The sequence below is a fragment of the Rissa tridactyla genome, chromosome 6 (genome assembly GCF_028500815.1).
Source record: "Rissa tridactyla isolate bRisTri1 chromosome 6, bRisTri1.patW.cur.20221130, whole genome shotgun sequence".
Lineage (NCBI taxonomy): Eukaryota > Metazoa > Chordata > Aves > Charadriiformes > Laridae > Rissa > Rissa tridactyla.
The window spans coordinates 29353937-29378309 of NC_071471.1; the positions used below are offsets into that span (position 1 = coordinate 29353937).

A 24373-nucleotide genomic window follows, 5' to 3' on the forward strand; every position below is an offset into this window, starting at 1 on the left:
AAAGGAAGCATGCAGACCCCTTTGTATAAACAGTCAGAAAAAAGACTACATTTCTCTGAGTTTCACAACAACAGGTGATTTGACATCATCACTGAGCACTCCAGTGTATTCTTGTCTCCTTTTTGCAACATAAAGCAAAAATAAAGATTTAAGTGCTTCCTCCTTTAAGAAGCTGAAAGTCTGCAGTACTGTCAGGAAAGAAAGAGCATCTCTGCAGGTTACCGAGTCCTGCTTTTAGCAGGAAACTGGACTATCACCAACACTAGATAAGGCTTACTGTGACTTTGTCCTTGAAAACCTTCAAAATGGAGAATCCCCTGCTACCTGGTGGCTTGTTCAAGTGTTGCACTATTTTCACAATGAAAATGTTTTTCCAACTCTCCAGATGAAACTCCTAATCAACTACGCATGTCCATGGCATTTTACTTTGCCAATTTGCTGGACACAAGCTTTCGGCTTTGTCATCTTCATAACACCCCTCACAGTAGCCACAGGCTGCCACTGAATCACTCCTTTCCCTACTCTTCATCAGAGACAGGACACAAAGCTCCCTCAGCCTCTTCTTGTAGGCCATGTGCTCTAGGTCCTTGACTGCCCCTCTTCTAGACCCTCTCCAACTTTTCAACATCCCACTTCAACTGGAGGACTCAAGACTGGATAACAGCCTTGCCAGCAGGGAGTGAAGGTGAACAATAACTCATCTCAGTCTACTGTCCAGGTTTCTCCTGAAGCAACCCCATATCCAGTTTGCTTTATCGGCAATGATAGCACACATTGGACTCATATTTGACCTAGTGTCCACCACCTACTCCAGGTTCTTTCGTCAAGAATAAAGAAGAATTAAAGGCGTATCTTGAAATAGTACCTAAGCTGGAGAAGCTCCTTACCGTCCATGGTGACATGAATAGAAGGGTAAGTCATAAGGTGATGTTAGCTACCCCAATGCTATTTGCAATAAACACAACATAGAGCTCATTGAGAAGAAAAGAGTCTGTGTTCTGGAAACACAGGGAAATGGGTGAAGAGGAATATTAAGAGCAAAGGTAAGCATGCCATGACACTCTGGAGCACATCAAGATAAAGCTCTGTTTTAGTAATCATAGGGCATTAGTTCTGCTCTGAATAGAAACTTGTGACTGAAGATAAGTGCTTGAGATTTGATTTTCAATTCTTCTTTGAAACTCATAAAACCACTGAGCACCAGCCTAGGAAACTGTTGCTCTTCCCTTTTATCTCAGTGCTCATTCATTCAAGAACAGTGATACTCAAAGTGCTGGGAGATAATTCCTCAGCTGGTGTAAACCACAGTGCCAGCAATGAAGTTAACCCAGCCAGGCATCCACACTGGCCTTGCAATTTTGCTAAACAAACTCATCATATTAAAAAGCTAACTCCAGTTGCTCCTCCACTATCACGTTGATGTCTTCTGGTTTTGACCACCCAAGTTAATTGTTTATTCTCCTTCCCAGAAATCAGTATGCAGTTTTGTTGTGACAAAAGAGTTTCCATACTAGACTGGCCACACCGGTTCCCTAGATGTGAAACGGCTCAAATCTGACAGTGTCCAGGAAAAAACATTATAGTGCTTACCTATCTTCACTGCACCTTCTCAGAAGAGACTGTGTGGGGTGGTGGAAGAGACGAAATGAATCATGAGCAGAGGGAATTTTTGGAGGCAAGGAAGAACAAAACTTTTAACGTATCTAAAGCTAGAGATACGCTGCTGTGTTTTAGCCACTGCTGGCAACCACTTGTGTTCTGCTTTTGAACTACGCTGGGGCAGCTGGGCCATGCAGCTGGTAAGTGCACACACAGCTCAGTTAATCAAATGCCCTCCAATAGTTGCTACCGCCATCTCACAGGTCTAAGGAAAAGCATGTTCCCACACACAACTAAGCGTCTGCAAGGCATTTCAGCGTGCCTTTGCTGTGTAACGCACATATTTCTCTTTCAAAGTAACACAGTTGCCAACACCATAATCATTCCATGGGGACCTTCAACCCCGCCAGCCCCTTAAGTGCCTCATTACCTCCAGCATGCTCCTGCAGAGCTCACATCCCAGGTGAGCCGTACGAGCACAGCTCTCTGTCAGCTAAAGAAAGCAGACTGAACTGCAGGAGATCAGAATATGTGCAAATCAAGTCTAACAGCCTATCTACCACCGCTCTTTGTTCCCGCAAGTTTGGCCTCATTTACTGCAAAATATCTAGGACAAAAGGCAAGACAGCAATAAGAAACCACCTTTGAGACTGAAATTATTGCATGTTTCTTTTCATGAGATCCTGTGGGAGAGAAGATGCTTGCTCCTCTGCACGGACTCTCTAAGTGGCTATGGAGACCAGCCAAATAACGTAACTGAGGCACCTGAGTTCCATGTACATCCCCAAAGCTTTCTTGTTTTTAAGTTAGAAACTGCTGCCTCAAGTCATAAAAATACTATGTTTTGAAACTGTATTGATACATTCTTGTCACAGAAAAAAAATAAAGTGCAAATGCAACCAATACGGAAACTTGAGCTGCCCTTTGTTTCTGCAGGACTTAAAACACTAAGGGGAAAACCTAAGCAACAAATTAAACTGATCCATGGAAAGCAGCAGCCTGTTAGGACTGGTATGCAGATACCTATTTCGAAACTAGCTTCAGCACATGAAGGCATAACCTACCCTTTTGAAGTCTCTAGGTTGCTCCCATCAGGTTCCTTGAGATGACACTGCTGGAGACATCATCCTCAGGAATCACCTCCAACGCAAGTCCCTTTTTAAAGCAAGCTACCTCAGGGACATTTCTTGCGAAGCAACACCACCAGGAACAAGCTTCACTTGCTCTCTCCATGCCAGCTCAGCCCTCCCTCCTCTGCAGCCCTCTCTACCGTACATCACCCTTCCAATTGAAGTTATGATCTAATGGCTCAAGATGATACAAAAAAGTTATTTAATCATGCCAGGAATACAAACATATGCACATATGTATGCATAGACATGTGCACATCCCTGTTTTTTGGATTCTACATCATTTGCTCAGGAAACTGGTAGAGGAAAAGAATAAGGAGGGAAACCAACAGTTGCTCACATGGATCAACACTTCCAGGCTCTCTCTTTTGCAGCTCATCTCACTCATACTTGTGGTTTCAACATGTGATTCACATTAGGCCCCTCTGCTCTCCATTTGATGGTTCTGCTGAACAGATGTGAATTTATTTAGTCACAGAGCCTGCTCTTTACACTGCCTCTTTGTAGAACAGATGGGATTTTTTTTTTTTTCTGTTCAACATTATTCAGATAATGATCATACCCAGTGCACAGGTTTGCTTGATGATTTCATACGAATAGGAACAACACATGAACACAGACATGATCTCACAGGAGCTCTCAGCAGCAGCTAGGACACACCACAAGAGGCGATGGCACTGATGGAGAATGCCAAACTGCAACACCAGCAATGTCTAGAGAAGCCCGAGATCTCAGGGATCCCTGAGGCCAGCCCCATAACTTCAGGCAAACGAGTGACACACACTGCACCCAGCAGGGTCCAGAAGACACAACTCCATCGCATCCATCCAATTGCCCATCGCAAAGAGTGTCTCCCCACACGAAAGCCCTGGTGGAAGAGCGAGCTGAAGAGTAAGCTCCTGCAGCATTCATGGGGACATGAAACCATGTGCATCTCCTGGGACTCCTCAGCATGGTGAAATAGCCTGGAAAAGCTATTTGCTCCCTGTGTGGGCATTCTTCTTTCTGCACTGAGAGTGCCTTTGGCAATGGATGAAGCAGAACTGCACAAAGGCCCTCTCAGAGCAGAATAAGACTGCCCACATGAGAAGTACGCTCGGAACAGCTATTGCACTTCAACTTCACACCCTGGCTTTGTTTCGCAATACTCTCCCTGTGCAGAAAGGCCCTAGGCTTCAGATTCAATTTCTGCCCATATTATCAATAGCTGAGCACTGCTCCCATCCAAGGGTAGGATGGGAACAACGGGCCAAAGTACAATCTGTGAGGAGAAAGATGAGCTTCACACTTTGCGCTATCCCGTATATGGATATGCCTCTATACTGCTTTAATAACCAAACACAGATGACTTCACCCTAGCAAATGGCCCTGTGGGTAAATGATCTCTGCTTTACCACAGAAACAAAGCACAGGATGTGTACACACGGCACACGTGAATGTCATGCCCACACCTGTGCAAGGATCTAATCCCCTTCCAAAAGCTGCAGCCCCATCCCTGAGTCACAGCTTTGCCCTCCATGCATTGCCCATCTGTTACAAAGATGATCTCAGTTTCTAGGAGAATCTACTTAGGACTTTCATTAACTCCTGAGAAAAAAAAAAAAAATTATATATATATACACACACACTTCAAATGTGGTTATAGTGAAACTTGGGTTATCTGGAGAATTAGACTCCAAGATTCAGAAGGGAAGCAAAAGTGGAATTCTCTGCTTGAAAGGCACCCAGGACACAGCCCTTAACACCCCTCCCTGGGGCCCCTAAAGCTGAACATTTACAACAGCAGAAAAATATGTGTGGCTTTTTTTTGGGGGGGAGAGGGGGGTGGGCATACAATTAAGCAGTATTAAGAAGCTAGTAGTTATTAGACAGTAAAATATTTTCAATAAGAGAAGACTGGAACTGAAAAGGACAGCTGAGCTTCTTGCAGGGTGACAGGCACTTCCAGCTACAAAGCACCTCATGTCTTCTGAGAGTTTTTTCTTTCTTTTTTTTCTTTTTCTCTTTTTCTTGTCAAGTCCTGAGCAAGCCTAGTGTAATTTGCATTCCTATTAATGGTGGTGTATGGACCATATAACAGTACTTCACTCTTTTGTACATCTTAGGACGAAGCAACAAAGCAAAACACTGTGAAAGAGAGACTTTCATAAGCATAAAGCAAATTTATGTGACCAATTCCCAGAGGCTGGTTGCCTAACCTTCAGTATGAGCCTTCAATAACTTTCTCTGAGCAGCCGAACAATGCGCTTGCTTTCCTCCGTGTAAGTAAAATGAAATTCCTTCACACTTTGCCCCACCTGCTCTGCAGACCTGGTGGAGCTGGTGCTCCTGCTGGGGCAGGACCGACGACAAGACAGAACATGGCATCGGGGAACAGGGCTCCCCTGCCATCCCTTCAGGCCATGTAGGAAATTTTTCCAGGCATCAGCCTCCATCCGCATCTGTCACCTCCATCCAGACACTGGGGACAACATTTAGCCCCTTCTTTACAACACACTGAGATCAGAGACAAAAAGTGCTCTGTAAGGGCTATCACACTGCAAAGTGCACAGAGCTGAAAGGCATCCAAAATGCAAAGGACGGATATACAGATTTCAGTGAGGGTTAACACTGAGGGGGAGCAGAGCTATCTCAGCTGGCAAGGGCTCATGATGGATAGCAGTGAGCTGTTCAGAAGAAAATTAAGAAAACATTTTGAATGCCCTCCTAAAAAGGAACAAATAGGTCCAACACTCCAACAGAAGGGGATTTTTTTGCATCTCTGAATGATAGCGCTTCGCTTTTATGGCCTGCGGCTGCTTGGGAAATTCAAAGCTATTTCTCTGAAGAATTCACTTGGACAAGCTTTATGGCTTTGATCAGTTAACTATTTTTTAATGCTAATCCACCCCAGTGATATTTGTCCTCCTTTTCCCTCATGTGCACAGAAGCACAGACACAGACAAATACTACACAAAAGCAAACATTAGCCAGATGAACAGCCAGGAACAATGACATACAGAACCCATAACCAAACACCAACTTCATTCTGTTTTACTCTTTTCTCTTCTAGTGGCTCAAGATCCTTTGGCCCAGTATGACCTGCTAATGGAAATTTAGGAATCAAATTTCAGTGCCCAGCAGGTACAACGCTTACACAGTGATTTGTCCACAACTATTCTCACTCAAAAAATTCACATAATTTCCCCTAAAAGTTGTAATAAAACATGTGGCTGAAAGGCCTTATTTGAAACTTAACACAAACCCTGGGCTTGCAAGTAGCCCAAGCACTGCCCCAGAAGAACAAATAAAGGTGCGTAAATTGGTATTTGCTTATATTTATGGAGCAAAGATTAAAAATTAGCCAAGAACAAGACTGAAGTCACCAGACACCCATCATCTCACTGGAATTGCTCTAACCTCCCTTGCAATCTCAGACTTATAACCTGAGCACCACGCTAAGCAAAACTCCAGTTGCAATCTCAGCATACAAACTTGTCTCCTTGTTTAGGGCACCAAAGCCTAACCGTGTACCAAGAACACGCTGAGTATCTTATCTGTCATATTAGTTGCACCACTGTGACATCCTATGTCACGACACCAAAAAAAAAACCCTGAGTAAGGGACAGTCCCGGCTCTGCAGTACCTTTGGTATTCAGGCTGCTATCTAAGCTTCACTCGCTGTCTTTGGGTAACAGATTCAGGCAGTATTTCCTATGGCAGAGAATTACACAGGCTGATTACCCTCCACGGAAAAGTGAAGAAATCCTGGAAGCAATTTTCTGTCTCAATTGTTCCCAGAGCACAGGAACAATCTTTTAGCCCTCTTCCTATTTTCTGCTCAATGCCATCCAGGCTCAGTGGGCAGAATCCATCACGCTGCCGCGTCGGGTCTGGGTCCTGCAAACGCTCATCCAGGTGAAACTTTACACGAGTAACGCTACGTACTTCAACTAGCGTCAGCCTCGGACTTGGCCACAAAGTTTTCAGAGGACAAAAAGAACAGAATGAGATAGGCGAGAAACTCAAAATACCTGGGAAACGTTCAGTCCTAGGTAGGCCCAGGCTTACCTCAACAGCATAACACAGATAAACAAAGTATTTCTGATGCACATTTCTTAACCTAGCTCTTTCAAAATTCATTATCAGATTTTTAAAGGAAATCAGGAAAGAGCAGCTGTACCTGAGAATTGCGCATCATGGGTAGATGATGGCTTTCTACCAGAGCCTGAAAGCATTCCCATGCAAAACTACCATCCCAGCGCTGACGGCATTTGCAGGTGTGGAAGGCTGGTTTCCAGTTTCTGAAGCGCCCATGCAGAGCACACACCCCAGGAGGCACCACCGTCCTGGTGCACCAGGGATGCCCAGGCTGCACGGACAGAGGAGATGTGGTTTAGATACAAGACTGACCCACAATGTCCAGGGAAAGGATAGGTACTGCATACCAATCCGCACCCCTCCGGGTATGCTGCAGCACTAACTCCAAATACACATTTGTCAACATTTTGACAACAAATACTTTTTCACCCATGTACACACCCACACTCGGAATTATTCAGTCAGAACCTTATCTTCCACCCAAAAGAGTTTTGACAGAAAATGTTCAATTCACCCTAATCAATTGGGCTTAAGCATCAGTCAAAATATTTTCTTGAATTGACACATCGGTGCCAGAGCAGGAGAGCAAGCTCTACAGTCAGTCTGCCTCCAAAGGCAGGTACTGACCTTTCAGTTGTGTTATTACTTTTTTTAATAAAGGTAACATTTAAAATATTGTTACTTTTCAGCCAATGCTGCTGGGAGAGAGGGAGGGAAGGGGGCTGTGTGCCTGCTGCAGAATCGCCCGGCCAATCTTAGTTTTCAAATGAGGAATTTGGTAGTAAACAACCTTTTCCTTGTACACAAACATTTTTAATTTCATGCCCTGCTAATCATACATCTGTTAGAGCTCCTTTTCCATCCATTGCAGTAATGATAATAAAAGAAAAATCATCGCACTAACAATGTAGTTTGTCTAAAATTCAAACTGAATAATAATCAATTTTCCTCCACGGGATGAGGGAAAGCAGCAAGTAGCAGCACTCGCTCGATGAAGGCGACAAAGACACAGTTTGAAAAGTGACACCTTCATGTTGGCCCTGCCGGTGGCCCTCGCTGGTGGCAGCCCCTTATCCCCAGGAGCATTTGTGTCAGAGCCTTTTTGGGACTGGCTTCACCAGATGGCATCTCTCAGGCTTCCTGGTGGTCCATGCCAGGCACCACCGCCAGCAGAGCCTTTCATGCTGTCATCACCGCACCCACCAGCCACCTCTTTCCCTTCTATTTTTCCCTCGTCTCCTCTATCAGCAGGATATTACTGTAAGAGATGACACTGCAATGCCTCCACTTTCCCAAATCTCTTTCCACCAGTGAGACCCGGTGGGTCTCAGTGTACCAAACACTAGATGTGTTCAACGCCCTTACCTGCGCCTTCCACATACGAGAGCTGGCTAATGCGCTACTCAAAAGTGTACTTAAATACATGATTACAACCCTGAAAACAAGTTCTTATCATGTCTTCAACAATATTAGTGAAAGAGTTGAGGTGGTTGTTTAATAGACAGGCCCAGCTGAATGCCAAGTTAATGAGGCCCTAAGAAACACCCACAGTCAAGAAGACCACCTGATATGACTTAAAGAAGAAATTTTTTACGATGAGACACTGGAACAGGTTGCGCAGAGACGCTGTGGATGCCCCATCATTGGAAGTGTTCAAGGCCAGGTTGGATGGGGCTTTGAGTAACCCAAAGTGAAAGATGTCCCTGCTCATGGCAAGGGGGGTTGGACTAAATGATCTTTAAAGTTCCCTTCCAACCTAAACCTTTCTATGATTTTATGATTCTAAGATTTACTGTCTCGCATTGCCCACACTCCTCTTTTCTGGACTGTTGATACTCAGCTTTTGCCGTTTTAGACTCCTCCTATTCCCATAGCTGTGTTGGGCCAACTCCAAATCAGAAATATTGCACTTGTGAGACCTATGCGACAGTAACTGTGAGTTTTAATAAGCAATGGGAATCCATCTGGAGCCCCAGGCAATGTGGCACAAAGACGTTATGGGCAGAGGTACGTGGCTCTGCTACACGTGAGACTCCTCTCTGGCCTCCAGTCTTCGTATCAGCATGCTGAACCCCCTCCTTCCAGAAGCTTTTTTCTAAAGCACCATTATCTACATAAGCTCTCCCTTGTTTTCAAGTGCAGTTGTTTGAGTAATCGGCTTTGAGGAGACTTGTGAGTTAACTAATATCAATTAATTACTCCCATTTTGCAGATAAGCAAACAAAAGAACAAAAAAAAAGGGGAAGTACTCTGGTCTAAATTCACAGAAGGGAGTTCAGGGCACAAACACACTCCTTGACCTGGATCCAGAGTAACCAAGGCCACTGGGGAGAGGACCTTGGCATCCGCAGCCCCCTGCTCCTCCTCCTGCAGGAGCAACACCAACCCTGCCCTGCACAACAACCCCTTCAGCTCACACAAGGATGCGGTTGCAGCCTCGAGATCTTTATTTTACTTGTCCCTTCATGCTAAAGCTATAGGGATTAGAAATGTTACTGTACAAGCCAGCTCTTTATTACTTAAGAGACAGTTTTACCCCAGCTGCCGCAAACGCAGAGTTATAGCTGGAGGCATCAGCGCTGCTCGGACCTGGCTCATTTCCACCAGAGCTACCGCCTGAGCCTCAGCACACAGCAGGCTTGGGGCAAACCCTGGGGACACAGGTAAAGGTGATCCAAACCAGGCTGTACCTAAGACTAGGTGACCACGACCGGTACTGATACATCCCATCTGTCAATACACAAAAGCATTCAGCTCTGGATTCTTCCAACCTCTAATCAAAGTGCATTCAAGTCAAACAACTCTACCAGAATTAACAGTGAAAAGGGAGGAGGAAGGAATAAAAAAAGACTTTGTTGAGAAAAAGTACTCTGAGACACATTTGATGTAATAGTCATATGATTAACAAACTGTCATATCAAAGTTTTCTGCAAAGTAGGAACACTCTGACAGTTCATATTTTAAAAACTGACATTTTGATTCATTACTGTAAATAGCACTCTGCATTAAATATTGTGACAAGGCATACAGTGTATTTTTTGAGCTCTATAACATTTAGGAAGTACTGGATTTTTTTATATTTTTTTTTAAAGCATGTATAATATCAAAAGCAGTTAAAGCAGAACTCCAAGAAAGCTTCTAGAGGAGAGAATCATTATTTCTGAAATAACCTACTTCTCTGCCGTCATCTCAAGCACTGCTGGGAACTTTGGCCCACAAGGATCTTAATGTACTGTTTGCATAATAAAACAGGGAATTGTCTCACGGAACAAAAGAGCTATAAGGAAAGTGGCTACATTAAATAATGTAAAATTACTCAGTAGCAAATCATCCTGAAGTTGGCGTAAGAGGAAGAACGCTAAAAGGTGCTGAATTACCACTCAGAATATCTGAGAGTGCAGGTTCATAACGAAGATAAACAATGTGATGCCCAAATGACTGCCCAAATGTGCATCCTGCTTATCCCCTCAGCCTTTAGCCACATGTTTTGCCCCCTCCTCTGTCTCACCACTCACATCTGTAAAGGATAAAACTAACTATATGGGCAGAAATGAGGGCTGGGGATACATGGACAGCAGGAACCACCTCTTCTAGCAATGGTACAAGCTCAGACTGATTGAACCTGCTCATGAAACCACCCCCAAGTTAAGTTATTGCCCATCTCCCCTGACATTCAGAGACCATTACATGTTCCCCAGGAGCTCTGTTTTGTCTATTTAGACCGTGAGCTCTTAGGGTCATGAGGTGTCTCTCCCTGCACACGTCTGTGCAAGGAGACCTCAGCCAGTCCCCTAGGACCTGCTGAACCCGAATGTGGATGGAGAGCTGCTACCCTCTGCAACCCTGCAGAGCTGTGCCTGTCACAGGCAGGGGCAGGGCAGACAGCACTCCCTCACTGCCAGAGCGAGCGAGAAGGGCAGACCAGATGGAGCTATCAAGGGCTTCTCCTTGCATAAGAGTCCACAGCAGGACAACTCAACTGTAGGGATGCTGTGAGCCACCAGAACCAACCCACCAACCAAGACCACTTAAACCCCCTGCTACTCGCCACCAAGTCCCTCCCAGCTCATGGATCCATTTCCCTGGGTCACCAATATAAAGACAAACGGGACTGGGCCCAGAAGCTATAATGCAAATGTTTTGCATTTCCTCAAAAGCAGCCCACATGATAGAAAAATTAAAAATAACAGCTCCAGATAACACAGAAAGACCTGATAAAGCAGCAGAGGAAAACCAGAGGCTGCCCAGCCTGTTTGCAAGATGCTCAGGTGTTATTAGGACTGCAGTCAAGGGCTTTAGAAAGAAAAATGGTTACCATTATCATTACTTGCAGCCAGCTGCAAGTGGAGCTCTGGGCTCAGTCTACTGAGAGAATAGATATGCTGCCATAAACACGAGCCTGGAGCCTGGTCTGGGACATGGCGAGGCAGTCACGCATGCTGAAGATGGATCACAATGCTGTTTTAACAGGGGTCTGATCCAGCCTGCATTCCCCTAGGAGCAGCTACACACCACTCACACGCTGGAAATCTTGTGGATGAGTTTGCATGCCAGCAAGTGTGGTAGTAGTAGTGGTCTAGCCAGACATCCAAAGCATATTGGCACAACTATAATTTGTCCATTCACCAATATGTTTTCCTAAAAACGCCCATATGCTTTTCCTGCAGTTCCCATATGCTTTTGCAAAGAGAAACAAAAACATTTTGTTAGTTGCGAGCGATTGATCCCCACATATTTCACAGAAGTCAAGTAGAAAAACAACAACAAAAAAAGCAGTCAGCTGCTTCCCCCTCCTTTTCCTCTCTGTTCACAGAGGGAACTGTGAAGAGCAGGAAAAAAATTCAGCCCACAGCAAAATACACACACAGCTCATTTTCTGCGCTGCAAGATATTCTAGGAATTACAGGGGGAATCTTCATTAAAAACAAGCTATCAAAGATCTGGCAGACAGTGGCATACCAGACAGCAATTCAGTGTTGGGTGTTCGGCTCCATCTTCGGCACTAGCTCGGGTCCTCACCCATAGGAAGAGACACAACAAGTCTGAGAGTGGGGGACAGTGAGATAAGAAGGTTACAGCCTTTCTGATTCACCGGGCAGCTCATTTGATGCCAAATCTACCTGCAGGTATAAAGCCCCCTCTCGCGTGCAGGGCTTCACAGGGAGGTGCCGCCTTGCTAATGCAAATCCCAAAGCAGCGAGGGCGCACGGGGAGGCTGCTGGGTTCAACTGGGAGCAGGCACGTGGGTGTAAAAGTATGCGTGTGTCAAGGCTGGAGCGTGTAGGAACCGTAGCTGTTTAGTTAGAGACTCATTAAGAAATGAGGCAGACCCGGGGCCAAACGTTCAAAGAGGAGCAGTGTGAAACATTTCTCTGGAGAAAGATTAGCGCATGTTCTTCTTTACACAAATAAAATTAAAGAGAGAATAATAATATGGACAAATCAATTAACTTCTGAAAAGCCAAGGGCACTGCATGCAAGAGCAGACAAGAGGGAAGAGCTTTGTTACAGGGACACAGAAGCAACGCATAGCCTTTCTTCCCTGGAAAATAAATTCAGCTACTGCTGCACAAAGTTCTGATGTTAGCCATGTCTTCACACTCACTGTTACAGGAACACAGCTGCTGCCTTCCCAAAATACCATACACATACCTGTATGTTGCTATAACCCTATGCCTGAAGAACTTGGGATCATCTTTGTGAAGACTATGAAAAATACACGAGGGCAGACACCAAAGGACTTCTGCAGTGCTCGACTTGACACCTTCAGCCTTAAGGCAGGAGTTTAAGGCTGACTTTCTATATAGGACACCCAGAACAGTATGCACCCTTCTACCAGCATAAAGACTTTATGTGACGTAATCCTATATTGTACAGTTCTCCCGCAAATTTAACCAGGAATGCTCTTTGCAAAGTTAGCATTTTCTTACCATGATCTAATCTCACACAAAGCCTAATGAGAGGCCAGATGCAATAGGTCAAGAGACCAATTTTCCATGGAAAGAAAGCTGAAAACTCAGTCAAGAGAAGAGAAATCAATCTCTCGCACAGGACACAGAGTAAACAACCAATTTGTTGGAGACAGTTTGCTTGACAAGATACATTTTATGATATGTTTTTGTCCTGCAAAGAGTTGCAAGCACCTGAACATCTGACATCACCACTCACAAATATATTGATGCTGTTGCTTAAGCTTTGAATAGAAAGCAGAACTAAAACTGTCTCACTTAGTTAACAGTCTATAAGGATGGGCTTCTTCCTAGATTTCATATTTACAGCAACCCTCTGGGATAGTTTATTAGACTTCACCAGGAAAGCTGCCACAGAAAGAGTGAGACTAAGAGAAGAGCTGCCATTAATCTTCCATAACCCAGCAACTGGAAAGACCAGGCCTTGAACCAAATTCTACTGTCTTGCTATTAATCTCCTGTCCTCTACTTATTAATCCCTTGTCTGTCTTTGTCTTTCAACATTTATTAATGTCCCCAACTGTTTGCAGTAAACAGGATGCTGAAATCTCATCTCCAGCTAGCCATAATTTACAAGACAAAAAAAAAAACCCACATGAAAATAAACCCAAGAAGAGGGTAAAGGAAGAAAGAAGAGATGTGCACTGAGTATTGAAAGGGCAGAATGGAAGTGCAGTCATATTCAGTGACACAACAGGGTAAAGAAGCACTCCCAATGTCTCATGATTCTCAAGTCAGGTAACGTCAAGGCAAACGAACTAGCTCCGCCAGTGAAAACCACCAGGGCGTGGAAGAACAAAACCCAGCACACACGTTCCCACATGGCAATGGGTTGCTCTGGACCCATGCTGGCTTGCAAGGCAGCCCCCAGTGCACGCACCGCACATGGCCTTCTGGTGCTGCCACCGGGGTCAGGGAACCATCACCACAGCAAAGACTGCCCAGAGCCACCACACTGTCCTTAAGGCACATCTCCTTCTGGAGAACTTCATGGCCACTGAGCAATTATAGATCAGCTACCAGCTGTTTCTGTTCATTCATTATCTGTTTCTCAACGGCACTGCTCGCTGGTTTCTTCCCCCAGTTGCCATGCCTTTGTAGCACCTCTAGCATCTCTTTTGCCTCCTGGGATGGTACAACTGAGAGAGGCTTGAGGACAGACCTAGTGCCCTGACACTGCTCCTTTTTTTCAATCTTACCCTTGCTGCAATCGAATCATCGTATCATAGGATGGGCACAAAGCACAATTCCTGTCCTACACGTAATCCAGCAAGGAACTCCTATAAGAATTTGGGGTAGTTTATCAGGGTGATCCTTAAGTCACAGCTAAGTATCTCCAAGTGAATTTGAGGGAACTGGCAATTTTGAAGAACGAACTAATTTGCTCCTCACGTAAACTTCTATTCAGGTTATTCTCAATAGGCTTATATACATTTCTGCTTTTGTCCACCGAAGCACAGTTAGATTAAATCCAGTAATACGGTCAATCCTCCATCAACAGCTGGGAGCGTATCCCGGCTGCAGAAAGCCACACTGTAGACGGGGACCAAGTTCAGGTCCACAGGTAGGAAAGTCTCGTTCAAAATAATACAGCCCACAGGACCACGCAATTGTTCCCATGCAACACTCCCATTCCCAGGAGGACCTGCATGTTTGCTGCCTCCAGACCTGGACACAGAAATAGTTAAGACCAACCCAAGCCCCCTGGGTTAGCCTGGCCTTCCACCACCCTGGGCTTTGAAGAAACGTGGTCCCATGGTCTTCCCACTCTCTCCAAACTCAGCAGTTGTCAAAAGCCCCAGGACCTAATCCATTCCTCACCTGGGAGCAAGGCAGTCCCGTCAGGCACCGAGACAGACGTATGGACAGGGTCTTCCAAGGGACCTCTGTGGGTGCAAACAGAAAGGTCAGAATCAACGTTTTGCTCATCATAAAATGAAAAAGTAAGTCAAGCTGGCTATGACACCTCACCAATAAAACAGCCCCAAAAGGGCCCATAACACCAGATGCCCTCCCGTACATAGCAGATCATAGCTTTTTTCCTCCTCTGATACAACTTATGTGTCAGTCTGCCCCTGTTTTGACCCACGTAAGGGTTTTTCACACTTTGGCAGGACAGATCACATCTGAGCAAGTGCCGGAGTAACTGAGGTTTATTTGGGAGAGAAGCTACTTGCTTTAAATCACTGTAGAGCTGGTGAGAGGCACTGACGTAAGCGCTGCAGGCAACAAGGTCTCTTTCAAAGCCTGACCAGACACCTTTCTGCCTCTCATGCTTAAAGGGCCTCTTCTTTCTGAGCCTCCTCCACTGTTTAGGCCAATGGTGAGTCACCCCCACAGCATTGGCTTTTCCATGCAAGCACCATGAAGAAACAAAGCTGAGATGGGATGCATTAAACACACAGCGATTGTGGAAAAAGCAGCAGGGTGGGACAGCCCAAACCCTACCTCCACCTCCAGCCCTAGTTTCCTTTTGGGTGCCTCCAAAGACGCCCAGTTAAAAAGAAAACACAGGTTTTCTAAGTTACCACAAGCTGCTTTCAACCAGCAGCTTTCCATACTTCCAGCTTATTGATATCTGAGCCTACTCTGGTGTTTTCTATTTCCTTTCATCTCAGTCCTGGAGAAATAGGCAAGTTTAAAAAAATACTATCAATGATAACCCACCTCCGCCTGCCCCAGCTCTCCCAGCCTACCACGCTCCCAGCTGCCCCAGGTCACTCCCAGCTCCTCCTAACTGCACCCTCACCCTATTTTCCTAAAGCCTAATTATTTCTTAACAAACATAGCTGAGATTAGCCAAGGAGTTAAAAATCATTAAAGAGAGGGAGGAGAGACATATCTAGCCAGACGCATACATTAGTTTTTAAGAAAACCAGGCTGAAACCCATTAGCCCCACCATCAGCTGTCTTTGCTCAGGAGAACCACGTCTGGCAGGGCAGCAGCTTCGCCCTCCTGGTCCACGGTGGAGGAAGGGGAGCACAGGGGAGAAGAATGGCAGCAGTTGCTTCAGATCCACACCAAAGCACAAGAAACACAGAGAAATTTGCTGAGGACCTGCCCACACGGACGCTGGATATTCCTTTCATATTTGCCATGACAAAAAATTCATATTAACATTTTTGCAAGCATTGTAAGCCTGTATCAAGTAACAGCAAAGAGGCAGACAGGTGTCCTGACCACAGAGGAGGCAGCATATGCAAAGAGTTTGGAATTCATTATTACTGTTATTTTTTAAAGAGGGAAACAAATCCCAGAGATTTTTCTGTGCATGATACATTTTCTGCTCCCTGTTTGATGTTGCTTTCCAACTGAAGTCTTCAAATAGCTAACACTAACCTATGCCTCAAGCCTGCTTTAAACTAATGCCCCTTATGTGACCAGAAATGAATGCGTGGTGAATCTCTTACACCACACACAGTGGGGGTGATGAGCGGTGGTCCATGTCTCCCGACTGCTGCACGGACACTAATACGCTGGGGGAAAGGAGATCCCAGCTCTCTCTGCATTACAGCCTGATAATTCAGCAGGAGCTGGAAAGCACAAGCTCCAGGTCAACAGCCCAACCATGAGCACTCAGAGAGAACAACATTACTGGCATTTTCTGCACAGTATGTAGAGATATATATATAAACTGCATAGGCTGCACTTCCACTCTCTCTGCCTGCCTTTGGGAGATGCTTAAGAGAAGCTGCATTTTAATTACTAGCCCCAATCAAGGGAATCTGATCTTGACAGCGAGGGAAGAGGAGCAACCCAAAGTTACAGACTTCGGGGTATGCGGGTCCCAGCTCTTCGCTGCTTTGCTGACATTACTGCTACCAGGAATTAAATCAAAACTCCACTTAACTTCAGAGAGGTTGCAATTTGCATCTAAAGCGCTGCCTAATCCTCAGTTGTAATAAACAGATACAGCTCCACTGAAATCGAAGGAGTTATTCTGATTTTGTCTGGTTACAGATCTACAGACCCATAAACATTACAGCTCATCCGACCTCCAGCTAAATATCTTCTAATAGAAGACCATTATCTTTGTCAGATTGATTTGGATAACTTGTTTAAAGCACTCTTGAAGACTCATTAGCATCTTTGGGTTTTGGTGGTTGTATTTTAAGAATAAACCCCAACAGCTATTAAACACTTCAAAAAGACTTGTTAACAATTTACAAACAAAGCTGGAGTGGAGATCTAACTATGTGTTTGGCTCTTCATGGGGAAATTGGTAAAATGGAGGGAGCGAAGAAAAATGAAACTGAGCTGTGCACACACTGAGAAAAAAAATCACCCATGTTATTTGACAAATACTGAATTAAGAAGAAACACAGTGATGAGGAAAGGGAAATGATGCTAGAAAAACCCAATCCTGTCCTCCTTTTGAGCCTCACTAAATTATATTTCAGGCACAGTGGACACATAAGATAACACCCACCCCAGGAAATACAGATGCACTTCATTGGCCGTCACATGTGGTAACAGCTGATCTCAGGCCAGGCTTCTGTCCCTCACGCCTTCCTCACCCCACTGAAATAAAGGATCCCGATGACAAGCTCGTGTTGACCATGCTCCCCGGCAGCAGAGCAATGCTACTGACTGGTTTTACAGCTCTCTGCCCAAGGGTGGATGCTACTGACAGTCCCTCCATACTACAGACCCATGGTTGCCATCTTTAAACCATCTCACCAGAGGAACTTGTTCTCCTGGGCAAAAGGCCGTCCCATCCGCTGCAACTGAGCTCCTGTTAACTGCTGCGTTACCACACATTTGTTGATGAAGGAGAGCCTTAGTTTGTTTGCCTTTTTTCAGGTGGCTTGCCCAAATTATACTGCTAAACATCAATTATAAACCAAGCCTTAGGCAGGGAGAAACGCAAGTCTTGCCTGATGTTTTGCAGAAATTCCACGAGCATCCCAGACCCTGCCCCAGGGCTCAGGTGCTGATTAAGATGGGCCACCAACACCTCAGCACAAAGAAGCCCTTTTTAGCAGCTCCTCGACCTATGAGCCTCCGGAAGGGGCAGCCCTGACCAGCATCACAACCTGGGTCAGGCAGATGGAGGAGTGGTGGGGAAGGTTTGAGCTACTTCCTTGTCTGCTTTTAATTTTACTCATTTATTACTCAAGCTGGGGAAATATTCTGAGATTCTCATGTTTAGATGTCTCTTGCTTCAGAAACAGCTTTGCAAGCCAGCACTGTGAGCAAGGCGGTGGCACTGCCGGGTCCTGTGCTAAGAGCGTAACAAGGGCACTGTGGTGCCAGCCCACGTCTCTCAGTCATCGGGCTGCTCTGTCGCAGCAGGACGGCAGCAGATGGGAGCTACGTGCCCTACCTGCTCTTCTGGGCTGGCACATCACCATGCTTACAGGTACGGCTGCGACACCCACCACCGTTCTCCGCTGGCTCAAAAGGGAAAGAGCAGAAAGCAGCACAGCCACACAACAAGTACCCACCAGGACATCAGTGTGTGCATGGGGTGGTGAGGAACAGGGACATTTACAGCCCCTCAAGGTGCACTCCATCGTAATTCCCTTCTGCTCTTCCAGCCCTGGATACAGCCTTAAAAATCCATACCTCGAGACATCTAGACAACATGCTGCTATTCCACCTCAATGAGCAGAGGGTGAGCTCAACTTTGCCGGTCCAATAGGAAGGAAATAAAAAAAAAAAACCCAAACCTATTATTACTAGTATTTTGTTAAAAACCAAACATATACGCTCCCAGAAAATCAAAGACAAAAGAGAAGAAGAGATATGGAGAAACAGTTTCTACTGTTCTTTCAGTGGCAGAGAGCAGCCCGCAGTTGCAACCAAAGCTCAGGTAGCCCACGTGCAAAAAAAAAAGGAAAGCCACCACGGTGTGCCAATGTCACATACCACTGTACAGCCCTCCCATACCTAAGTGCTACTGAACCGTGACACCAGCTCATCTGGGAGGGTGAGAGGGGAGAGAATGCTCGGACACGCTGCTTACTGCTCCCCAGCAGCGTTTGCTGAGCTGGATCTGCAGGAACAGCAGACTTGGGACAACAATCACACATGTTCCACTTGCACTGCACATCAATAGGCAAAGCACAAGTACCCGGGGGGTACAGGGCACCACAAGTATCCAGGGGTACAGGACAGCCAGAACCCAAGTACGCAGGGGCTGCCAGCCCCTCACCCAAGCCCCTGTCATGCACAGCTTCTCCAACAGGCTCCCTGCCCAACGAGGACCCTCTTTCCACCAGCCAAGTCTCCCTGCTGCTACGTAGGAGCTTCCCAGAGAGACCAAAGTGAAAGTCAGGCACAGCTCAAATAAGCACCTGGATCTACAAACAACAGATTAAATTCTCAAGCTACAAAACTATGTTTTAGCAAAAGTGCAATTGAACTCCATGTACTTGTTACATTTCTAAATATACTCCGGTTGTCAAGACAACAAAGAGACTGATGGATCTCTAAAGTGTACTGTATCTATTTAATTGTCAGCATTTCAAACTGACTCAAGGAGGGAAAAAAATGCTGCGTGATAAGTCTAATCGTCATGGTTACCACTGGCTAACACTGTAATAAATATATATATATATATATATTCTAGCTAAATGTGCCAAGCCATGTGAGAAGCAGATGGGAGACATTCTCATTACTGCGACAGCCTCCGCTGGAAAACTAAACTTGAGGAAGGATGCGAGAGACTTTACAGAGATCTCAGACACAACAGACGTCGTGGGTTGCATCTTCCCAGTCGTTTGGCAGCAGTCACACAGGCTTTTCCACCAGGCACATTCACCCCATGCATGCTGGGACAACCCGTGGGGCTGGGACTGCCTAGCTTGCGAGTATTCCTGTTTGGGGATCTCATCCCTCACCCAAAAAAAGCCCAAGATGTGAGCTGTTACTCCTTAAAAGCCTCTAGACATACTCTCATGTGCAACTGCCTTGGATTTGCACTCCCGCCCTCTCCCACTTGCACTCCTCCCTCCAGATCCATGGGCATCACTCTGGCAGGAGGCTGCTACAGTCTGGTCCTTCTGCTCTTGTATTGTTAACAGCTAAAGAAAGGGCTACATCCAGCCTTGGAGAAGAGAAAGACGTGGAAAGAAACAGCCAGCCACCACTGAAAATAAACCAGACTGAAGCTGAGCTGGGAAACATCACGCATCCCCAGCCAGCCTCTGCACCCCATTTGACAAGCACGATTCACAGGAGGTCCTTCCTGAAAGAGATGCTTTCCAAAAAACCCCTCTAACATGGGGTTTTTACACAGAAGACCTCCACAACAACATTTGAGATAACTAGCTGCGTATAAAATGATTGTGGCTTTCCTTCACTGACCAAAACTCGTCCACCTACGCTCAGTTGTCACTTCATTAAACGAAAGTTTAAGTTGCAGGAGAAAGGCACATGTTTTATACAGGTAAGAGAAGCAATGGAAAACAACTCACATTCACCTGGTGAGCACTGATGTCAATGAATGGTCAGGTTTCCAATTAGCCTGAAGCTTCTCCAACATTTTTGACAGAAACCACATCAAAGTCGAATCATCCTTTAAAATCTCCCCCAAACTGTTTCCCTCCTTCGTACAGATAAAAGCTCTGTATCTCTGCTGTCAGATGCTTTCATGGAAACCATAAGGCATTGCCTAGAACCATCTCCAGGAGAGCCACAAAATAAAATTCGATCTGGTTGGAAAACACTACTTAAGAGAAACACCACTTTCCAGGCGCCTCAAGCAACATGTTTGAGTTCGCAATATTTTCCCTGAAGCTTGCCCCCGCTCCACCAAGATGAACAATTTCTGAATTCCAAATATGAGATTCTCGGTGATGTAAAATGAGCTTTCATGCCTACCAATAGAGTCACCACACGGTTCACCGTAGAATACTGCTTCACAGAGCGGTCTGTGCACGAAGATGGGCAATGAACATCAAAACAGAAGTAGCACAGAAGTGTTATTTCCGGGGTTTGTGTGAGAATTCTTTCAAATACTACTATGGTTAGGAGCTAAAAAGGAGTACTAGGCCCAAAGAAGCCTGTGTCTCAAAGTCAAAGGGACTCAAAGGCAACTGGTTTTTTTAAAAGTATTTGGGTACACTCCAAGCGAAGCAGCATTGGCATTTCGTCTTTAGGTGCCTAAATAATTTTGAAACTAAGCATTACCCATAAGGAACTTCGAAGAGATTATAGCCCTTCTGAAAGCTGTATGCAGAGCTTAACTGAGCTGAAATCCCAAACATGCAAAAGCTTAAAATCATGCTCCAAAGTGTGCATTTCAACATCATATGGGTGCAGGAACCTAACTTTGGTTTTCCCGTTACTGAAAGAGCTCGCCTAGGGCAGCCGGCTCTTACGGTTATGGCTTTGGGACAACTATTACATTCTGTTCTAATAAAGTATGTGTTCTCTGGAGCAAACTCCCCAGGATGACTCCTTTGCTTTGGCACAAATGGACTCATTTGGTTGAGATAAAAGGATGTTCCCTTGCATCTTTTTCATTTGATTTTATTATTTTTTTTTGTAAGATAGAGAAACAGTTAATTTTGCTAAATGAGTGCTCTGTTGCCATGACTTCACTGCAGACAAACACAAAGCCATCAAGCTCCTTTTTCTTGGGCGCTGTTTTTTTTAAACAGGTATTTGATCATCTTGATTCTCTTCTTTCTTTTCCCAACATCTGGATTTCCAGCAATATCCCACAGTCAGACAGATCCATAATGGCAACAGATACTAAATTAGAGAGATATTCCTGCACACGTTCATCCCCTCACAATCCACCTCTGCCAGTGGTGCCAACGTGCCCTCTGTGACTCCAGCACTCAGGGCAGTGCTGCCTGCAACAGCAGGCAGAAAATCTCTCCAAAGGAAACCCTAAATTTATGGGATTAGTCCCTGAAAGTCAAATATTCCCACACTCCCACCAAGAACTGAAGGATGGCGCCATCCTGCTCGCTGGCAAGCCAGGCTGTTGCCCAGGATTTTGCCCCAGTCTAAGACCAGAAGCCTCAATTAAAGTCCTTCCCACTGCCTCAGTTTCTCAGGCAGACAAAGAAGGCTGTGCATACATGTCATCTGCCCCCATGGGGTGTTGCGACATGGGCTGGTTAATATTCATGAAGTACACTGGGGATTAAGAGTATTATAGACTTTACTGAGGTAGAGGGTTTTTTTCTTTTTTAATGTTTGCATTGAATAGACAGACTAAGTAGAAACGGCATTTGTAGCCTGCAGCCATTATGCTAGTAAATGGCTTATTACAGCATGCAGCCTACCAGCTCACCTCCATCCTGTCTCACTTAAACGCTTGTAGGTGGAAGTGCTGCTCATTCCAGAGAACTTTCTTTTTCACTGTCTCTGTCTGATGGCGACTCTTGATAGCTAGGCTCACAAGACAGGGCTTAAGATAAAAATACTTCAGTACAAGCTTGTTGTTTGGTACCTATTTATGACAATCACAGAACAATTAATTACTTCCCGTCTAAGACTAATTCCCATCTCTTCCAAAAAGGCTGAAGGGGGGTGAGTTTTGTCTCGAGACTTTCAATTTCCTGATGAGTCACAGCAGATCTACTACAACAAGCTCAATACTTCAATCAGCCTGTTTCTTTTCAAGGTATATTCAATACATTACTAAGATGTGGAGTGTGCTATTTTAAGGGCTCATTTCAGGCATTGTATGCATAATGCCTCCTCATCTGAACATGCACTTTCTCCTGGACGAGACAGATGTACCTCCTGCACTATCATCCCTGCTGCCCCCTCCACCACCCTGGCCCGCCCCATATCATATAGATAAACAAACACTGCAAGACCAGAAAGTGAAGAATTGTACATTTGGTGCGCTGATTTTCACAACACATAGCCCTGCAATAAGTAGCCCTCTCTCACACTTCATTAGTTCATTCCCTGCCCTTTGGCAATAAACTTACATATGTGACAGCAGCATCTGACAAGAAGAAAACATTCACAGACTGCACGGGTTGCAACAAGTCCACAGTCTTGCTTTCTTCATTCTAGGGCCAAGAATCATACATTTATTTTTCTGCCCCAGGGAGCAACTCTGCATCCCTGTACGAATCCTCAATTGTCCCCAGTTCCCACGCCACCCACTCACAAGCTCCCAGGCTCCATCAAGAAGGCAGGAGACACCTTGCCCAACCTCCGAGCAGCAACACAGGTTATGGGGACCAGCAGGTGCCCTCTAGTCCTCATTAATTCCTTTATTTAACAAACTCTTAGATATAATTTATTGTGTTGATTGGGTAATTGATCCCAGACAGGTTGGTTGAGTCTACAACAGGTTGCACTCTGCATTAACCTGACCACAGTCAACTGTAGTGGAAACTGCCTCATCTGACCAAAAACGACTATGAAGCCCAGAGCAACAGTCACATCTCCCTGAACCATTCAAGGGCCCAGGTTCTCAAAAGCAATACAGCTAAAAGCTCCCAAACACCAACAGCCGCCAAAAAAATATGTAGCTATGATGATAAGTAGGTTAAAGACCATAGTGTATGGGCGAGAGACTGGGTACAGGAGACAGACAGCTGTGTTCTCACTTTTTGAGCTGCCAGTGTAACATCAAGGACATCATCAGTTGCGGTAAGAGCAGACATTGCACAGACACCACCTCAAGACTACACTTGTGCTCCCTGCTAACAGCAGTTTTCCCCATGGCACAACTGGACTATGCAAACAGTTCCTGTGCAAACAGCTTCAGTGCCAGTTTCTGCCAAGCCCATGCTAATTGCAAGAGATTCCAGCTCAAACTTTCTTAAGTCAGAAAGTATTTAGGTGACGTGTAACCAAGGTCCCACATTTGTCTCACCAGCTCTCCAGTGGTGAACGAACCTACAGTCACCTATGAAGACCTGTCACTGTCTCTTTTCTTTTCTTCTCCTTGCAAACACTTTCACGTAAATTCTAATTTTACGCTAACAGAAATGCAGAACATTTTTGGTCCTCACAATGCCCTCAGCCTGTTGATATAATTGAACTGTCAAAGCAATGCAAAGGACATGGCCATGGATATTCTATTAAAGTCAACAGATCCTCCAAGGCTCAGTGCCTCCTCAGGTACTACTTTAGAAGCGTCAATGTCTCTTCATGTATCACATTTATCTAAAAACCTCAGGGCACCTTAGGAATATTCAACCAGTTTCACAAAGTCTGTAGGAATGAAAAGGGCAAGTGGTGAAGGATCATTTCACACTGCCAAGTCCAACTTGGAAGAACCAAGGAAGAAAACAGACTGAGCTGTAAGTTTAAAACATGGCAAATCTCCTCTCAAGTAGGCTCGGTTAGTTAAGATCACTTTAAATTAAGGTGATAATACTCACCTAAATTTTATATATTTCCATGAAATACACTGTCGCCTCAGTCTGGGTTTTTATGGGACAGGCAGCAAGCTCCACGAGATCTACAGTGAGGTTCACTTTGAGCTGCAGGTGACAGGGCAACGCAGCTATGAATATATACAAATGCCCAGCTGGAATCTTAGCGTCCATCCTCTCTATTTTAGAGTACTGGTGATAAAGTTTCTTGAGCGAGTTTGGACTAGACTAGCCAGCATTCATTTCTAACAAGACCAGAAACGTGTGCTAGACTGCACAGCTCTCCTT

General features: G+C 45.2%; 1 protein-coding gene across 24 annotated transcripts in view; it reads right to left on the reverse strand.

Annotated features, from left to right (window-relative positions):
* Window positions 1-24373, reverse strand: part of LPP (LIM domain containing preferred translocation partner in lipoma) — a 353260-nt gene that overhangs the window by 235974 nt on the left and 92913 nt on the right. For 22 of the 24 annotated variants that reach the window (XM_054206282.1, XM_054206268.1, XM_054206284.1 and 19 more), the window contains one exon: window positions 14600-14664. The exons of 1 other annotated variant lie outside the window; for it this stretch is intronic. The gene's annotated coding sequence lies outside the window, so the exon portion shown is untranslated. Of the gene's footprint in view, window positions 1-14599; window positions 14665-18226; window positions 18250-24373 lie in introns of those variants that run through there. One more of the 24 variants, XM_054206285.1, reaches the window with a different exon arrangement.